Raw genomic sequence first — 13,558 nt, 5'->3', positions numbered from 1 at the left:
CAAGTGGAGGGGAGAGCGGAGGGTTGAGTTGGGTGTGATTAGCGTCGCTGTAGTGAAAGCAAGCGGAGGGGAGAGCGGAGGAGGGAGAGCGGAGGGGGAGAGTGTGTGAGTATTTGGAATAGTCGTTTTGGAGCCAAGCTGCGCGGGTCTGTCCGGAAAGGGACAGATGCCTCTCCTCTTCCTCCTCTTCCTCCCACGCCTGTGACCTCTGGCGGGGGCCCCCCACAACACTTTTACTTCCCCTAAAGTGTTTGTTTGACCGCTGCGTTCAGTCAAGGGGGCTGCGGGCAACACTGTTTGCTTCTTTTCATCCTCATCCAGACAGAATGAGCCGTGTGTTTGATATCACAACTCTAAACTCTGGGAGAGTTCAAAGCTCTGGGAAAAGAAAACCTGTGTAACTGAAGAATGCAATTGTTATTTGTGAGCTGAAAGTTGTATTATGTATATAACATGCTCTATTTTTTTTATTGTCCCTCGTCTGTTTCTAACACGCTCTATTTTATAATTTGTTTTACTTTGTAATGGTGTACTATCTTGGCCAAGTCTCCCTTGAAAATTGTATTGTAATCTCAATGGATTTCCTGGTTAAATAAATAATAATAAAAGGTGTGCTCACTGCTGTCACATACTTACACTTACGACACAGAGTCATTTCAGTCCATTCAAAAAGTGCTCAAATCCTTGTTTTGTTTTTTGAGATATTGGAGGTATTTTAGCATTTGTTGGATAAAAGGTCTGTGCTGAAACAACCAGGAGGAGAGGTGCAGAGTCCATGAGGGAAGAAGTACTGCACTCTATCCATTAAAAAGTCAACTTTATTCCAGTTAAAACTGTGATGTTTTGGTCGCAAGGACCTTCATCAGACAAGGTCCTAGCGACTGCAACGTGACAGTTTTAACTCAAATAAAGTACCGGTAGACTATTTTAACAGATTGTGTCCCTGGTGCATTTTAACATATTGATTTGAATAACCCACTTGGCCAACTGAATGGGATGTTTTTCAGGTGGCAGAATGGTTACGATCATGGTATTAATGTTCAGGTTATTATTATAATATTTTTTTTATATATGTATGACGAGTAGGGGTGGATGTTGGATGTGTGCCGTGGATGGATGGATGGGTTTACCAGTCCAGGATCATACTGGTACTCCCCCTTTTGTTTTTTGTTTTTGTCTCTTGTTGTTGTATGGGTGATGGGTAAAAACATAAAAATAAAAGTGTCAAGATTTAAAATATGCGTATGTACATTTGTGTGTGTATATGTACGTATGTATGTATGGATATGTGCAGTTATGTATGTGTAAATGTAAAGTGACTTTCTTTGACATAATAAAGTGTCAGGTTCACATCAGTGTTTCCCCTACCATTGCCTTGACGGGGCAGCCCGCCCCTCCAGAAAAGATTATAAAAAAGAATGGTCTCAGTCTCTCTCTCTCTCTCCTTCAAGTGGCCAAACGTTACACTATAAAAACGAACTGGATAGTTGATATAAGTTGATATATGAACTGGATAGTTCATATAAGCCATTCTCCCTTTCTGTGTGTGTGTGTGTGTGTGTGTGTGCGCGGGTGCCCGTCCCAACTCTGGTCTTTGGCAAGTTTGATAGTATTTACTATTTACGGAGGATGGCCAGATAATGTTGATATTTAAACTTAAAAAATAATTATACAGAGAGAAGCTTCAGCAAGTACAAAACGCTGCTGACAGACTAAAGAGAATCCCTCACTGAGGAAAATACAAAGGCCTAACCATCATGTATCACAATGGTGATGTCAGCCAGAGATGGGGAGAAGCATGAACCTTTAAAGGACATCTCTTTGAAATAAATTACATTTTACAGTTTCTTTCTGATTTCTTTTAAACAAATTATTATTTTGTATTATTTAACTATTTAATTATTATTTAGTTATTGCACTGCACTGGCAGTTGAACTGCATTGAACTGAACTAAATTGGAAAAAAGAAACCTCATAACCTAACTGGCACTGAACATTGAACTACACTGGCACTGTTTGCAGATGTACTGTTATTAAAGTTAGTTAAAAACATAATTTTGTATAGTTTTTATTTGTTAAATCCAAAGGAAAAAAATATAAAATCCGAAAACGGGACAATTAAAAACAGAGAAATCCGAAAACAGGAAAATTCATATCCGAAAACAGGAAAAGATAAAAACAGATTTCATAGGGCCCTAGTTAAGGTGAGTTAATAAATTCACTCTGAAAATCTGCTCCGCTCTGATAAACTGACTCAGAGCATCCAGTGTGCACTCTGAGCCCTCAGAATTTCCGAACAACTTGAGTGCGCTCGCTCTGACACTGGTTGTAAATAGTTATGAGTGTTGTATGTGCCTCCCTGTATTGTAAATAGTTCTAGTGTGTTGTCACTACTGTATGTATAATTGTAAATAAGTAAATTTATGTGTTGTAAATAAATATTGTTAATATTTATTTACCTAATTTATGTGCAACCGTTTCATTTCAGCTCAGTTTAGAGAAATGCACAGATACTAACAACCGCCTTACTGCGCGCGTCTATGACGACACTGTTGACACCACGTATCCGCGAAAACACTAGTCGTTTTGGGGGCCTACCACCCCCCCCTGAAAATAATCCTGGGGGAAACACTGCACATGGTTAAGATCATGGTCTTAATGTTCAGGTTCACATGGTTAAGATCATGGTCTTAATGTTCAGGTTCACATGGTTAAGATCATGGTCTTAATGTTCAGGTTCACATGGCAGGGCTCTACAGTGCGACCAAATTGCTCGCATATGCCCCTAAAAATATGTGTGTGCGAACTGTAAAAATCAATTACGCGCACGCTGTGCGAGTACAGATTATAGCATAACACTAGATAGCTTACCCGCGCTGCCGGCCAATGGAGAGCGACGTCACTGAACCGCCGCCATCTTGCCCAGGTCAGCCTTGAGTGAGAGTGAGTGAGCTGCACAGACAAAAATACTCATAACTCGCTGAACTATTGACGGATTTACAAACGGTTTGGTTTATTACAAGCATTATTAACGTGGCTATGATTCAAGCGGTTTGTAAAAAAAAAACATCTTTTAAAGTATGCAGTATCATAACTACATCTTTGATGTTTATAGCAAACCAACCCGTTTGTAAATCCGTCAATATTTCAGCGAGTTATGAGTATTTTTGTCTGTGCAGCTCACTCACTCTCACTCAAGGCTGACCTGGGCAAGATGGCGGCGGTTCAGTGACGCTGGTGACTCCGCCTAAAGCTATCTAGTGTTCTATATATATCTATGGATTATAGCCTCTCTCGTCTTTTTTTTCCTCCGCCGCGAGATCGTTAAAAAACTACAAGTCCCACATTGCACTCAAGCCAACGGTCCAATCACAGTAGACCACCGCAACACTTCCGGGATTCTGAAATCGGGGAGGAGATTGCGGGGGGAGCATATGAATGAATGTGGATCAGAGCCGTGATGTAAGTGGTTGCCTATACGGCTGTGGGGGTGCTAGAGACATGATCGAATAGACATTTATGAGCCTCAATCTCCTGAACACGGCGTGACCCATTCCTAATCGATCAGAACTAAATCGGCAGAGAAAAAGCCCATTTTAAAGCACCTATTCCGCATGCACATGCGCAGAGTGCCCATGGAGTCTGGACGACGCGAGATGACGCACGAATGAATGTGGACTGTTCTATCAGAGGGGGGAGCTTCGGTGGCCAGTGTCCTTTCAGCCGAACAGGATAATGAAAAAATTATCCCACTAAATGGCCAGACGCATCTTATGGCGACATCTACAATTACCTCATTGAGTCTCCAGGTAGACTAATGTTTATATTTAAGTGCAGCGGTCTGTAGCCACTCACATTACCACCGAAGCTCCGCCCTCTGATGGAACAGTCCACATTCATTCGTGCGTCATCTCGCGTCGTCCAGACTCCATGGGCACTCTGCGCATGTGCATGCGGAATAGGTGCTTTAAAAAGGGCTTTTTCTCCGCCGATTTAGGAATCGATTAGGAATGGGTCACGCTGTGTTCAGGAGATTGAGGCGCATAAACGTCTATTCGATCATGTCTCTAGCACCCCCACAGCCGTATCGGCAACCACTTACATCACGGCTCTGATCCACATTCATTCATATGCTCCCCCCGCTATCTCCTCCCCGATTTCAATGTAACGCGGAAGTGTAGTGGTCTGTAGAGTGACGTGACTGGTTTCATGAGAAAAAAAGCAAATGACCAATCGGAAGCTCTCATTTGGCTTGTTTACTTCCTGAAACGCCACCATTGCGATATGCGAGAGTTTCCCGAGACATGTAACTTCTAGTCTTACCAATAGCAATATATTTTAGAACACCTAGATTTAGCGATAGCAATAGTAATATAACGTTAATGCAACAAAACGAATGCCTTGCTTTGTTAACACTTTGGGTGCCGGGAGCCGTCTTTAGACGTCTTTGCTGGCCATGCTAAAGTTGCCGGGGGACGCTGTACGTCGTCTTTATATCAATATTTCAAAAATCTGCGATCGGATTCATAATGTCCCTCCGCTGGCCTGAGATCCACCAGCAGGACCCACTGAGCTCTCTGGCGGTTCAGGAGCGCCATCTGGTGGCCGATCGGCGCAAGCGCTTAACAGGAAGCGCACTAGAGGTTTTGCTAGACGTCCGTATTGCTTCCGGCCACTCGGTACATGTCCCGTGACTCTAGCTCGTCACTCTACATAGCGATCGATTGCCAATAACTCGATAAACAACATGATTTGGACGTATATACCATTATACAAGCTGGAGATGGACCGGGTAATAATATATCCCATAATGATAAAATTTCTACTCGACGATGATCGCCCAACGGCGCGCGGAGACTGGGGTGAGTTTCAGCGTGTAACGTTACCGTCTTCGATAATAACTGATATTATCAACATTTGACCCACATTAGATGATTGGTATAACGCTGCCCACGGAATTATAAACGCCCCCTCGCCCATCCGGTCAACATCAGATGACGTGTAGTAACTTCTAGAAGTACGTCTAGTTGGAATTTTTTATATTGCGCTGATTGCCATCAAACTGTATTTCATCATCAATATAATGCATTTGGGGCTATATATCACGTTCTGGAGAAAGCTGCAGAAAGAGATGAAAACATACTTATACATTAGACCATACTTTACTATGAATATGTGAATGAAAAAGTTTAACGTTGCTACACAATGAACAATACATATAGGACTTTGAATGGGCCCTAATAATGGCAATGTAGCAATAGAATTTAAAAAGTTATAGCCCTGCAAAGAAGGGGACTTTCTCCATAGACAAATAGCGCTGGCAATCTATGGTATATCATTAATTTAACCTTAGGCAACCAAAGTGTTAATCATAACGTTGATGCAGTAGCGTATGCCGTTGTGTTGACTGTAACGGACATGATAACAACATAACACTGTGTACACATTCAAATTGCGATAATCGATTCTAACATTTTCAAATCGATGCAGTTGAATTTTCCCCTTAGGATCGATGCATTGTTACAACCCTACACCAAAGTAACTGGCCCACTGTGTAGGCCTATGTGTGTACAGCTAACTTGGCTAGCGTTATGAACAGCAGTACCGGATCTCCGCTCTGGTAAACAAGAATACCCTGAGGACTCTAGCAGGAGCACTCATTCAAGGGTACTACGACTATGCTTGCACCTCATGGTACCAAAGCACCTCAAAGGCACTAAAAAACAAATTACAAACATCTCAAAACAAGCTAGTCAGACTACTACTTGACCTGACTCCTAGAACCCACCTCACCCCTGCCCACTTTGACAACCTAGGATGGCTTAGAGTAGACGACAGAGTACAGCAACTTGCAATGGGCCTGGTCTACAAGATACACTACGCGACCAAGGTACCCATGTACATGTCAAAATACTTCCCAAAGGTCAGTGAATACCACGATCACAACACCAGAGGGAGCTCCACAAATCATGTAAAACCCAGATTCGGATCAAACAAGGGACTAAACACGTTTCGCAATTATGCCACATCAATGTGGAACGCCCTGCCTAAAGCTGTAAAGGAATGTGAATCACTACCCACCTTCAAAAACACTCTCAAAAAACACCTACGTGAGACTGCAATTCGAAACTGGCCCCTACAAATGTCCTAACCTAGTTGTACAGTAAATGACCAAGTAAGGCTTTGTCAATATTCCAATGTACAGTGTAAAATGTGTGTGTGTCCCCTTCCCAACCCCCCCCCCCCCCACCTCCAATGTACAGCCCTCACCCAACCCACCCAACCCCACCCCACCCAACCAACCTCCTTCAATGTACAGTTTCTATGCCAAATGTATATACACTCCTTTTCTGGACACTTTTGTATCACAAACAGTACTGTATTTGCAAATCTGATATGTCATAAATGTATAGATGTAGCAGTACTGTCTATCTGTATGTCATGTATGTCATATATGTTATGATGAATTGAAAATGGGGGACCCTGATGTAAACAAGTCGAAAGTCTTTCTCTGGTCTGCATCCCCTTAACAATTGTATGTATTGAGCTGTACTGTACTGTACCCATTCTGCAATCTGTTAATAAACTTTTCAATCAATCAATCAATCAGAGGTGGGCAATAGGGTCCAGCTGCAGTGCCGGACGGCCGGAGTGCAAGCGGTGTGACGTAATTGGCAGACTCGACTGTCAATCAATGGTCTACCTGACACGCAAACTCATAAACAATGTTTCTGTACTGGAGGTGTACAGTATTTCAATAGGCAACCCTGAAAGGATTATTTCTCTAGAAGAGCAACACAGCCAAAACATAGGCATTGTATGCATAAAAGGGGCAAAAGCTAAAGTTAAGTGACTGTTACTTTTGTAGCAGTAGTTTGATTTGATAGGGACAGCACATGTTAATGAACATCAAGTACAAAATACAAAATGTAAACATGCAGGGTTGTAGCAAGAGCTAATTTACACACATGCACGCACTGTACAAACATACATTTATTAAAAAAATAACTCTTTTACTTGAAATATTTTCACTGTGCTACTAAATATTTTTGGGTGCTCCTACATTTCTTTGTGTGTTCCTAACTTTTTTCATTTAGGAGCACTTGTGCCCCTAGTGAAAAAGGTTAGCGTAGAGCCCTGCATGGTTAAGATCATGGTCTTAATGTTCAGGTTCACATGGTTAAGATCATGGTCTTAAAGTGGAGATGAAGCATAGCGATAAACACATAGTCATAGCATCAAATTAGTATTTAGATAAACCACAGAAAAAATCACGTTATAAAAATAAGGCATTTCTAAGAAAAAACTATTTGTAATGTCCATTTATGTAGCATTTATGAACATGTGCGCCGCCATTTTGTTGCTGACGTCACAGTGCTGGTTTGGTGTATACACTGCTGGGTAGCTGCATAGTAAACATGGACTGTCGGGTCAGTCAAATGTTGCCTACCAAACAACGGGACCGCAGTGGTTCTTTTTGTATTGCTCCTGGCTGTTCAAACTAATTTTACCGTGTGAAAGAGAGGAAAATTGGTTCATTTCCACAAACTACCAGTGAAAAAAACAGTGTTGTTTGCACGTTGGCTGGCTGCACTCAGGCGGCGCGATCAGCCTGTTGGACAGGGACAGACGCAGGCAGTTCAGCGTCGGGAGCATTTAGCCTGCTGGCTACCTAGCTCCACTTCAACCAGCGTTGAGAGCTCCAACGTTAGCTTGCCGATGCTACCAGCACATCGACAAGCTGCTGGAGCCAGCTAACGTTAGCTTGCTGATGCTACCAGCACATCGACAAGCTGCTGGAGCTCCCAACGCTGGTTGAAGTGGAGCTAGGTAGCCAGCAGGCTAAATGCTCCCGACGACATCGACAAGCAGCTGGAGCCAGCTAACGTTAGCTTGACTGGTTGCTGGCTAACTAACGTGGCTACTCGTCCCGGGAGATAACGGCGCTGCCTGGCTGGTTGTTGGCCAACTAACGTGGCTACTCGTCCCGGGAGATAACGGCGCTGCCTGGCTGGTTGTTGGCTAACTAACGTGGCTACTCGTCCCGGGAGATAACGGCGCTGCCTGGCTGGTTGTTGGCTAACTAACGTGGCTACTCGTCCTGGGAGATAACGGCGCTGTTGGCTGGTTGTTGGCTAACTAACGTAGCTACTCGTCCCGGGAGATACCGGCGCTGCCTGGCTGGTTGATGGCTAACTAACGTGGCTACTCGTCCCGGGAGATAACGGCGCTGCCTGGCTGGTTGCTGGCTAACTAACGCTAACCAGCCAGGCAGCGCCGTTATCTCCCGGGACGAGTAGCTACGTTAGTTAGCCAGCAACCAGCCAGGCAGCGCCGTTATCTCCCGGGACGAGTAGCCACGTTAGTTAGCCAGCAACCAGTCAAGCTAATGTTAGCTGGCTCCAGCAGCTTGTCGATGTCGTCGGGAGCATTTAGCCTGCTGGCTACCTAGCTCCACTTCAACCAGCATCGGGAGTTCCAGCAGCTTGTCGATGTGCTAATAGCCTCAGTAACCTAACGTTAGCTGGCTCCAGCAGCTTGTCGATGTGCTGGTAGCCTCAGCAACCTAACGTTAGCTGGCTCCAGCAGATCGACAAGCTGCTGGAGCCAGCTAACGTTAGCTTGCTGAGGCTATTAGTACATCGACAAGCTGCTGGAGCTCCCGATGCTGGTTGAAGTGGAGCTAGGTAGCCAGCAGGCTAAATGCTCCGCAACGCTGAACTGCCTGCGCCGGTCTGTCTGTCGAAGACCGAGGGAACCGCATCGGGCTTCAGCTGATTAGTGGTCTTCTGGACAAACCTCCCACCCCAACAACATAATCCGAGGCAATGAAGTGTTCGCCGCAGATCTTCATTCCCTGTCCAACAGGCTGATCGCGCCGCCTGAGTGCAGCCAGCCTGAGTGCAGCCAGCCTGAGCCAACGTCACTGGTAGTTTGTGGAAATTAACCAACTTTCCTCTCTTTCACACAGTCAAATTAGTTTGAACAGCCAGGAGCTTTACAAAAAGAACCACCGCGGTCCCGTTGTTTTGTAGGCAACATTTTATTTACTGACTGACCCAACAATCCATGTTTACTATGCAGCTACCCAGCAGTGTATACACCAAACCAACACCGTGACGTCAGCAACAAAATGGCGCCGCCCATGGCGAAAACAGGGAAATTATATTTGATTTTTCAGACAAATAAGCAGGATTTCACATTTTATTATAGGACCCTGTCTTACACAAGGTACACAACAAACAAACTAGGATCACATTGTTCACTGCTTCATCTCCCCTTTAATGTTTAGGTTCACATGGTTAAGATCATGGTCTTAATGTTCAGGTTCACATGGTTAAGATCATGGTCTTAATGTTCAGGTTCACATGGTTAAGATCATGGTCTTAATGTTCAGGTTTACATGGTTAAGATCATGGTATTAATGTTCAGGTTCACATGGTACTGGTGCGCAGCCTGTCAGTAACTAGTGGCCACCTGTTCTATTACTGATGGAGGATGAAGCCTGTCAGTAACTAGTGACCACCTGTTATATTACTGGTGGAGGATGAAGCCTGCCTGTAACTAGTGATGACCACCTGTTCTATTACTGATGGAGGATGAAGCCTGTCAGTAACTAGTGACCACCTGTTATATTACTGGTGGAGGATGAAGCCTGCCAGTAACTAGTGACCACCTGTTATATCACTGGTGGAGGATGAAGCCTGTCAGTAACTAGTGACCACCTGTTATATTACTGGTGGAGGATGAAGCCTGTCAGTAACTAGTGACCACCTGTTATATCACTGGTGGAGGATGAAGCCTGTCAGTAACTAGTGACCACCTGTTATATCACTGGTGGAGGATGAAGCCTGTCAGTAACTAGTGACCACCTGTTATATCACTGGTGGAGGATGAAGCCTGTCAGTAACTAGTGACCACCTGTTATATTACTGGTGGAGGATGAAGCCTGCCAGTAACTAGTGATGACCACCTGTTCTATTACTGATGGAGGATGAAGCCTGTCAGTAACTAGTGACCACCTGTTATATTACTGGTGGAGGATGAAGCCTGCCAGTAACTAGTGACCACCTGTTATATCACTGGTGGAGGATGAAGCCTGTCAGTAACTAGTGACCACCTGTTATATTACTGGTGGAGGATGAAGCCTGTCAGTAACTAGTGACCACCTGTTATATCACTGGTGGAGGATGAAGCCTGTCAGTAACTAGTGACCACCTGTTATATCACTGGTGGAGGATGAAGCCTGTCAGTAACTAGTGACCACCTGTTATATTACTGGTGGAGGATGAAGCCTGCCAGTAACTAGTGACCACCTGTTATATCACTGGTGGAGGATGAAGCCTGCCAGTAACTAGTGACCACCTGTTATATCACTGGTGGAGGATGAAGCCTGTCAGTAACTAGCGACCACCTGTTATATCACTGGTGGAGGATGAAGCCTGCCAGTAACTAGTGACCACCTGTTATATTACTGGTGGAGGATGAAGCCTGCCAGTAACTAGTGACCACCTGTTATATTACTGGTGGAGGATGAAGCCTGCCAGTAACTAGTGACCACCTGTTATATTACTGGTGGAGGATGAAGCCTGTCAGTAACTAGTGATGACCACCTGTTATATTACTGGTGGAGGATGAAGCCTGCCAGTAACTAGTGACCACCTGTTATATTACTGGTGGGGGATGAAGCCTGTCAGTAACTAGTGATGACCACCTGTTATATTACTGGTGGAGGATGAAGCCTGCCAGTAACTAGTGACCACCTGTTATATCACTGGTGGAGGATGAAGCCTGCCAGTAACTAGTGACCACCTGTTATATCACTGGTGGAGGATGAAGCCTGCCAGTAACTAGTGACCACCTGTTATATCACTGGTGGAGGATGAAGCCTGCCAGTAACTAGTGACCACCTGTTATATCACTGGTGGAGGATGAAGCCTGCCAGTAACTAGTGACCACCTGTTATATCACTGGTGGAGGATGAAGCCTGTCAGTAACTAGTGACCACCTGTTATATTACTGGTGGAGGATGAAGCCTGCCAGTAACTAGTGACCACCTGTTATATAATATCACTGGTGGAGGAAGCCTGCCAGTAACTAGTGACCACCTGTTATATAATATCACTGATGGAGGAGGAAGCCTGTCAGTAACTAGTGACCACCTGTTATATAATATCACTGGTGGAGGAAGCCTGCCAGTAACTAGTGACCACCTGTTATATAATATCACTGGTGGAGGAGGAAGCCTGCCAGTAACTAGTGACCACCTGTTATATCACTGGTGGAGGAGGAAGCCTGTCAGTAACTAGTGACCACCTGTTATATAATATCACTGGTGGAGGAGGACGCCTGCCAGTAACTAGTGATGACCACCTGTTATATTACTGGTGGAGGATTGAAGCCTGCCAGTAACTAGTGACCACCTGTTATATAATATCACTGGTGGAGGAGGAAGCCTGCCAGTAACTAGTGACCACCTGTTATATAATATCACTGGTGGAGGAGGAAGCCTGTCAGTAACTAGTGACCACCTGTTATATAATATCACTGGTGGAGGAGGAAGCCTGCCAGTAACTAGTGACCACCTGTTATATAATATCACTGGTGGAGGAGGAAGCCTAGTCTCTGAAAAATCACATCTGGCACTTTCAAACTTCTTCCTGTTTCACATCATAGGCTAATCAATAGTAAATAGAAGGACATAAATGTGATTTGTCAGAGACATGCTTCATATCCCATTGACGTCGTCCACTGATAATACAACAGGTGGTACCTAGTTACTGGCAGCCACATTCCGCTTGGCGTCTGTCCATCTGTGGAACCGCAAGCCCACTGCTCACCACCACCACATGGCCGCTCAGCCTTAACCATTCCACCACCTGAAAAGGATCCAATTAGGGGGGCGAAACAGGGCTATTTTACATAGGGGTGAATTCACACGAAGGGGCTACTACTGCAAGGTTTAAACCTTGTTACACTAACAAATGCAGTTTTTGCTTCCAATACCAAAAAAAGAAAACACTAGTGCAAGTGGTTTTGTTCGATTGAATGACTCCAATATGTGATTCCCAGGCAGTTAAAAAGAATAAGGCTTTTTAACGTGTGTTTATTAGGTGTACTGTAGGTTTTGAGAGTGGCTCATTTGCGTGGATGTAGAACCCATTTCCTTCCATCGAACCACATCCGACATCCATGATTTATTCCAGGGATTCGTCTCTATGCTGTCCCTAATCTTGACAAACTCCAGTCAACATGAATGGAGTTGACCCTGCTTGACCTTTGACACACGCAGCTCAAACCTCCTCAGCACTGTGGGAGACGGATTGTATCCCTTGTGTTGTGTGGAACAAATGTGATGTTTTGAAGGAAAGCATCACTCCCGTTTGCCTTTCCTCTGCACCAGATAGTCCAAATAATTTATAGGCATGTTGTCTCCCAAGTTCTTCAGTGATCGCTTTGCAACTCGGCCAACAACACATGTTTGTACATCAGCGCTAAAAATAAATTGATCAGATGGAAACCAGCTTTTCACATTTCCCAGACATATTCTTACTGCTGACAAACAATGAGTGTTGAAGGAGTGAGAATGATCTCAAACAAACAAAAACAAATAATTGTTCGCCGATCCAGTCAGTGGCCACTATTATTATTCAGTAGCTCATTTAGCAACGCGAGGACATGGGCAGGAAATGCTGGCCAAGGATGATAGACGCAATACTACTTCCTTCAATTCTTCACATGAACAAGGTCAGAAACCGATTAAAAAAAACTGCGTAACAGTCAGATGAATGAAAGTGCGAGGGGTCAGCTTACAACAGCCAAGTCCTATTGCATTATACAGTATGGTAGGAAGGAGGGCAACATGTCAAACTTGTAGGGCAGTGGGGTGATATGTAATCACCCTGACTACTCCCGATAGACCGCTGACACACTGGCCGTACAATGAGGGCAAAAGAAAACACTGGGGTCTTTGAGATGAGAGCACAAGTCTGTGACGCAGCAGTTATTCTTGCATTGCGATGTGTGTTGTGAAAATGCAGAGAACATGTGTGGATCTCTTTTCACCTTCGTCCTCTCTCTGCTGTGACTACAAACGCACAACAGAGTCCACTCACTTCAGTTCCCACTCACATCGGGGCCACAGTCTGTGAGGGAGGTCAAGTGGGCGACAAGAAACAAATGATATTTTCACATGCTAGGAGCACATGTTTTCTATCTCTGTTTTATCACGGCATGTAGGCCCAATTGTGCAGCTGAAATATCCACTATGGCGACCGAGTGAGTCTCGGACCAGATTTGTAGTTTGCTTTTTGACTAGTGTAATCGACCCCAAAACATAATTCATAAAGGGTATGTTATGGACACCTAAATCAGTGCCTGTGAACGTGAACTTCGGTCTTCTAAAACCCAGAACCAAGATCTGTGGGAGACGATCTCTGAACCTGCCCCAAGTAGGACACTGGCTTTCTTGACCTTTATTCATTTAGTAACAGTAATGAACCGGTGTGTCCATTAGGTAAGATATATTTCCTGGGCTCTTTCCTGACATCTTGATTGAT

General features: G+C 44.5%; 1 protein-coding gene across 4 annotated transcripts in view; it reads right to left on the bottom strand.

Moving 5' to 3' along the window:
* The window catches only part of scarf2 (scavenger receptor class F, member 2), an 88,736-nt gene that overhangs the window by 73,557 nt on the left and 1,621 nt on the right, over nucleotides 1–13,558 (bottom strand). The window lies entirely within an intron of this gene.

This window comes from Notolepis coatsorum, assembly GCF_963971535.1.
Source record: "Notolepis coatsorum genome assembly, chromosome: 2".
In the NCBI taxonomy this organism is placed as follows: Eukaryota; Metazoa; Chordata; class Actinopteri; order Aulopiformes; family Paralepididae; genus Notolepis; species Notolepis coatsorum.
The sequence above is the reverse complement of the archived record's forward strand: the minus strand, read 5'-3'. Positions and strand labels throughout refer to the sequence as shown.